General features: G+C 39.6%; 1 protein-coding gene across 1 annotated transcript in view; it reads left to right on the top strand.

The window, feature by feature from the left end:
- LOC309396177 (uncharacterized protein) overlaps positions 1–6,664 on the top strand; it is a 28,748-nt gene that overhangs the window by 15,945 nt on the left and 6,139 nt on the right. Inside the window, exon 2 of the mRNA XM_081961062.1 lies at positions 192–286. The gene's annotated coding sequence lies outside the window, so the exon portion shown is untranslated. The remainder of the gene's footprint in view (positions 1–191; positions 287–6,664) is intronic.

Here is a 6,664-nt window from a genome sequence, read left to right as displayed (position 1 = left end):
GGCTATGTGCCCAGGACTGTTAAAAGGTTTCCTGCCCTTTCTGGGAACAGCCCCCATATAATGTGTCATTTCTTAATCCATTCAGTAGAGCGCAGGGTTGGTTCAGAGGCGGTTTTGAAATTGCGTAGACTTTGGTATAAACAACAGGCCATAATAGGCACTGAACATGCTCCACCTACTGTTGGCCACAGCATCTGGAGATTTGCGGAGCTGAAAAAGAACACGACCAGCCTCTCTGAGAAAACAGAGTCTCCAAACAGCCTCTCCTCAATTTGTCGACACACGGGTAAGTTTCTTTCATTGATTCACAACAATTAAACGCATAAATGCAGACACGGCAGCCCCGTTAGAGAAGCCACAGGGTTCCTATTTGGGGTAAAACGCCTCTGCCTTGTTTGCTGGGAAGGAGCACGTTTCCATTCATGTTACACAACTCTCTTAAGGTGATAAACTGCCTGGCGGAGCGGAGATGATTTCATGGGATCCAGATGAATTCTGGAGGCTATTTTTTCACTCGGAGGACATTGTGTTCTCCTTACATAATGCCACAGAGGAAAAGCGGGTGGAAGCATCTGAAACTTCTACCCAGGGTGCTCTGCAATTAAGGGCAATCAAAACAGGCACTTCTATTAAAACGGCTTTGCGGCTGTCTTTGATCTGGTATATTTTCTTGACTAGCAGCCGCTATATTTTGGAATTTCCCCTGCTTCCCCAGAGAAGCAGAGACTGTTTTGATAGAGGGGAAGCAGGCTCTTCCAGTTGCGTGCACTTTTGTCTTTTTGATAGAGCAAAACTCCTCTTAAATAAAAGGGCAATGGAGGAAGAAAAGAAGCACAACATCAAAAGTAGTTCTGGGTGGGATGCAGGCATGTGCTTAAGATTTGTGTGTATGTGTGTTTACAAAACGGCCTGCCAAGATGCTTCTAAGTGTTGGGGAAAGAAGGAGCACCCTCTCTCCTTTTATATACAAATAGTTTCAAGGGGGAGACAATGTTTTCATTGGGTTGATGGAACATAGAATAACAGGCTTGGAAAGCACCTTGGAGGTCTTCTAGTCCAACCCTACATCATTCCGAAAGGAAATGAAAGTTGAAATTTAGTTTGCATGATTTGGCACAGTGATGTGATCAGCAACGGAATTAGGCATGAAACAGATGCCTGCCTTTATCAATACATCTATAGCTTGGACCAAATCCAGTGCAGATTTTTTTAAAAAAAATTTCTATCTAGTTGTTCTGCCTGTTAATTCTGAGGTGATGAAAATTGGAGCAAGTTGGTACAGCCCATTTTGAGGGATCTTCCCTACCATGTACTAGCCACACCCATGGGTGACTATGCTACATAGCATTTACTTCTACAAATCCTTGGTAGATCCTCACCCCTTTCAAATGAATTGTTGTCATTTTAAGAACGGGTTGGTAGGAACCTAAAGCAACAGACTTAACAACATAAAAAAAAAATTAATGCACTAATCCTGTGCTGATCTGTAGCTCCTATGGAAGGTTAAAAGCAATACCAGAAAACAACATGGTATGATGAGCTCAACTAACTTTTGTATGTGGGATTTATCTTTCCAGCCCCAATCACTTAATTGATTCATTCCCTTCTTGTGAAACATTTTGGTGTAAATAATGACTTTAAACACATGGTCTGGCACTCAGGAAAATATTTCATGAGAGAGCACATCTCTTTTTCCCCCCTCCTTGCTGTGTGCTGGGGAATAATTTTTAGGAAATCAAGTTTGGAACTCTTAGCCAGTAACAAACCCCAGGATGTGTTTTTATTACATTTATTTCACTGAAGATGTAAAGAAGTTTCTGGATGCTTAAAAGGATGAGGAGAAGAGAGTGCTCTTGGTTCTCCCAAAAATTTGGATTCGATCACAAAGAACTCATAGAGCATAGAATAATATGGTTGGAAGGGCTCTTAGAGGTCTTCTAGTCCAACCCCCTGCTTGTGGCAGGCGATCCTACACCATTCCAAACAAATTGTTGTCCGGTCTCTTCTCAAAAACCTCCAGTGATGTAGCACTCATAACCTCTGGAGGCAAGCCATTCCACCGATTAATTATTCTCACTGTCAGGAAATTTATCCTTAAATCTAATGTTGGATTTCTGTTTAATAATTTTCCACCCATCACTTCTTGTCCTCTCCTCAGGTGCTTTGGAGAATAGGTTGACCCACCCTGTGATAGCCTCTCAAGTAATGGAAGTCTGTTATGATATTACAGTAGACATACAGTAGACATAACTACTTCCCTCAATCGTTCATCACATGGCTTTGGGTATTAGTGTAGGCTATGAGCAGGTTGTGGGAAAAATATTTGCTTTCATGATCATTGGAGTCAATATTTATCCGAGGAGTGGGAGATATATTTTAAAAAAATATTTTAAAGAAAATAAATAATTCCCCCCCTTTCTTCATAGCAATTTATAGATTGTAGAAATTCACAATGTCAGGCTGTTTAAGGACTGTTTAAAATTGTCTTTTGTGAGTATATAAAGTTATATATATACTCCCACACTCTTCATTTAGGGTGACTCTTTTCATTTTCCATTCAATTACTGAAGTTTAACATTAGGAGATATGATTTCAAAAATTGCATTAAGGAAAACAGAAGGAACAGTAAAAATTTCAGAACATGATGCCCAGAAATTCATGTTACAATTACATTAATAAAAATGTATAGCTAAATAGCTTTTTTTCTAGAGCAGGTCTGACTTTTTGGATTGATTTTCCTTCACTTTGCATGTTGTACCATGTCATTAGAATGTTCTTAATTTTTTCAATGCTTGCAATACACTTGCTCACATGTTTTATGAGTAAAGACATCCTGGCCAAAAGTAGCAAAATAAATGTGTCACAGTGAAAAAACATGACCTTGCACTTTAAAAGAATACATTATTGATCAAGTTGTGCAACATAAAGTGTAATAACATTCCTTCTTTCACTGTGGCACATCAGTTTATATTTCTAGTGAAGCAATTATGGGAATGAAACACTGAGATGAGAGGCTTAAAAGAAAACATCAGTTTATATTTTTTAGTGAAGCAATTATGGGAATGAAACGCTGAGATGAGAGGCTTAAAAGAAAACAAAGAAAGAAAAAAGCTCCAAAACTGTTTACCACAACACATTAAAGGTTAAGCAAAATAATATTTTTTTCCAAATCTGTTGCACTTGATTTATCATTTTGATCTGTGAATGAGAGGTTCTAATAGGGTTTCGGTATAGGGTTTCCTAAAACGGTATAGGGTTTCCTGCCTAGGCAGGGGGTTGGACTAGAAGGCCTCCAAGGTCCCTTCCAACTCTACTATTGTATTGTATTATTGTATAATCCTAACTCTAACCCTTCCCTTCCCTCTCCTTTCCTCCCCTTCCCCCCTATATTGTTATGCCTTCCAGGAGTTCAAAGCATAAGAAGCAGGTCTTTAAAACAATAAATTCAGAATTAAAAAATTCACAGTAAGAAGAAAGCAGCTTAAGTAGTTGTATTAAGGAAACCAAGACTATTTAATGAGCATTCAAGCACATGTATGCTATGTATACGTATTACAGAATACAGATGGGAATCTTCTGCTTAAGTTGACACAGAGCAGCCTGTTACACCGTCCTCCCATGATTCCCGAAAGAGCTCAGAGCAACATACAGGAGTCAGGTTAACGGAGAACATACAGTTCTGGCTGAATATAAATTTTGTACAGAAGCCAAAACTCTAAGTCTACAGGAGTCCAGATTTGGCAAGATAACAGTACATTTGTTGTTGCTTCCTAAATTGACACGTGTTGATTGACAGAAGCCATCTTCCTCCCCCACCTCCTCCTTTATAGGATAACACCAGAAGCAAATGTTAAAAATAGAGAAAAATGTTAACAATATCAAAATGTATTGAGCCTATTGATTGGTGAAAGAGTTGAGAAGGAGAGTTGACTAGAGCTTAGAACAGGGGTGTCCAAACTTGGCAACTTTAAGACTTGTGGACTTCAACTCCCAGAAGTCAAATGCTGGCTGGGGAATTCTGGGAGTTGAAGTCCACAAGTCTTAAAGTTGCCAAGTTTGGACACCCCTGGCTTAGAAGAAAGGCAGGGATCTAGTTTTGCAATTGATGGACCTCTGACTGAAATCTTCCTGCATTTGAAGGAATTGCCTAAGCCTAAAAACGTAACGTTGAAACCTGGTCAAAACTTGACTGTGCAGCCTTGCGGGGGTGGGGGGACCGAGGCCCACACAATTGTGGGGCTAGTTGGCCCCATAAGAAATCCCCCCTCCCCATCTGTTTTAACAACTGCTAATGTCCATCTTGGAATGTTTCACCTTTTGAAATTTTATCACGTTATTATTAAAATAATTTTACACTTTTTAACCTTAAATTATTCTGATTTTACTTTTACTTTTAATTTGATTATCTTATACACTGCCCAGAGCCTCTCTCTGAGCGATGTAAGTGGTAAAGAAATATGAAAAAAAAATGCATAAATAAAATAAATAATAATTCCAGTGGCAGGGTCTTCATCGAAACGTGCAAAATAATTTGAAGAGGACAGTTTTCCATAATGCTTACTTGCTCTATACTCACTAAGCATATCATGGATAGGATAGGATACAGGGACGTGCAGTCAGGGGAGGCAGGGGAGGCAGAGCCGCACCGCTCTCATCATGAAAATTTTTTTAAAAAAGGGAAAAGGCGCTGAGGAGCCTTCTGCACACATGGTTGGGAATGGGAGCGCTCCGTGGTCCCCTTCATGTTGACTCAGGAGTCAGGAAGGAGGGGAATGGGACCACGTGTGCAGGAGGCTCCTCTAGCCTCAGCCTCCCTCCTGCGCACGTCCCATTCCCCGCCTTCCTAAGTCAACATGAAGGGGACCGCGGCTCACGCTGCACGATCCCTCCTCCGCGATCCCTCCAGCCTCCCTACTGCGCATGTCCCATTCCCCGCCTTCCTAAGTCAACATGAAGGGGACCGCGGTCCATAAAATTTGTATGGACTTCTCTTCGCAACTTGTTGCTTGTTGCATATCTTATATAATCTCGAAACTCTCCATCTGCTTCTTTAATCAGCTTATCTTTGGTTATCAATAGTGCTTCTGACAAAAATTCTCTCCTTAGATCCATCAATTCTTCTCTTTTTTCTTCTTCTATACCTTGAAATCTGGGGTAGAGCTCCTGTCCATCTATCTCCCCTTTCCATATTCCACTCTTTCCATTTCCAACCATGCTCAGTTCACTGTTGGAATCAACAATTATCTTGTCTCTTTGTTCATTTTTCCCTTCAGTTTTTAGGACTCTAACCTCCACTTTTTCCATTTGATGAACATCTTCAATTTGTCCATTAAATTTTATTGTTTTCCAATCTCTTCTCAATTTTCTGTTACTTCTAATAATTTTTGAATTTCAAATATAATCTTTTGCAATGTTAAGGTTTCTTTTTGATGTTGAGCCATTCTTCCAACTGGTAAACACTGCCACTCTAGCATTCAAAACTTTTTATTAGATTTGACGCAAGTTCATTTATAATCTTTCAAAACAAGGCTTTGTTTTCACTTCTCTCCAGCTGCCAATGAAGCCCCCAAAGAGCACCTATATAAACAATCCATGCTCTTCTCCTTATCACTCTCTATAAACAAGCTGAAGAATCTTGAAGTGCAAAGTCAAAATGATCAAAGCGAAAAAAGAAACGGCAATGTTTCCAGGATTTAAGCCTCCAGCCTCCAAGTGGCAGTGTTACCTCCATTCCCTCTGATATTACAACCCTCTTTGTATTCCTTTTATATCTTCTTTATATTCCAGGCTTAAAAGAAACAAAATTCTTAAGTGAAGCAAAATGGAAAAAAAACCCCATCCAAACCAGTATTATAAAAATAAAGAAAAAGATTTTAATCCATAAGTAAAAAAAGTAGTAGAAGAAAAACTAATCCGTTCCCTTTAAAAAATAGGAAATATTTGCCAAAATTCCATCCAAAAAAGAAAATTAAAAAAAGATAACACACTGTCCAATGTCGCTTAATTTCACCGCTTATTTTCTTCTGTTTTCAAATTTAATTTAGCTTTATTTATTTTTGGCAGTCTCTTTTATAACAATAAGATTTCCTCCACAGATGGACACACTTTCTCTTTCCGCTTTCCTCCCATTCCGGGGCTGTCCCAACTTCAGCAGCTTTTGGCTGTGCTTCTGTCGCCGGCAAGAAGAGATTCTCTTGGATCAATCAGGGACTTTGCTGTGTCCCTGAGATCAGCAAGACATACTCTTCCCTGTCACAGTTTCTTCGGGACAGTTTAGGTCCAAAAGGACCGTCCAGCGGCAAAAATATTGACTGCGATCTCGGAGCTCTGAGATCGCATGTCGTGTCGTTGCGACGTCAGCTCCTGTCTCCACATTTTTTGTGTTTTCTGTGGATGAGAGAGAAATCACTCTGTTGGGAAATAAAGGCCATGTTGGCCCACCATCTGATACAGCCTTCTCCATTATGGTCAAATGTTCTGTATTAAATTTGCAGATTTGTTCTGCATTAATATATCTTATTTCTGCCCTGTTGCTCTTTCTTTCAAGATGTGCGAGTGAGAACCCAAATAAAGAGATCAAGAAAGAAGGCTTTCATTTGGATCTAATAAACAAAGATAGAGACAGGAGGCAAATAAGACTCTTTTTGGCAATAAAGACTCAAAA

This window comes from Natrix helvetica (genome assembly GCF_964273705.1).
Source record: "Natrix helvetica genome assembly, chromosome: 8".
NCBI classification, from domain to species: Eukaryota; Metazoa; Chordata; class Lepidosauria; order Squamata; family Natricidae; genus Natrix; species Natrix helvetica.
Note: the sequence above shows the minus strand (reverse complement) of the source record. Positions and strands in the feature narration are given on the sequence as shown.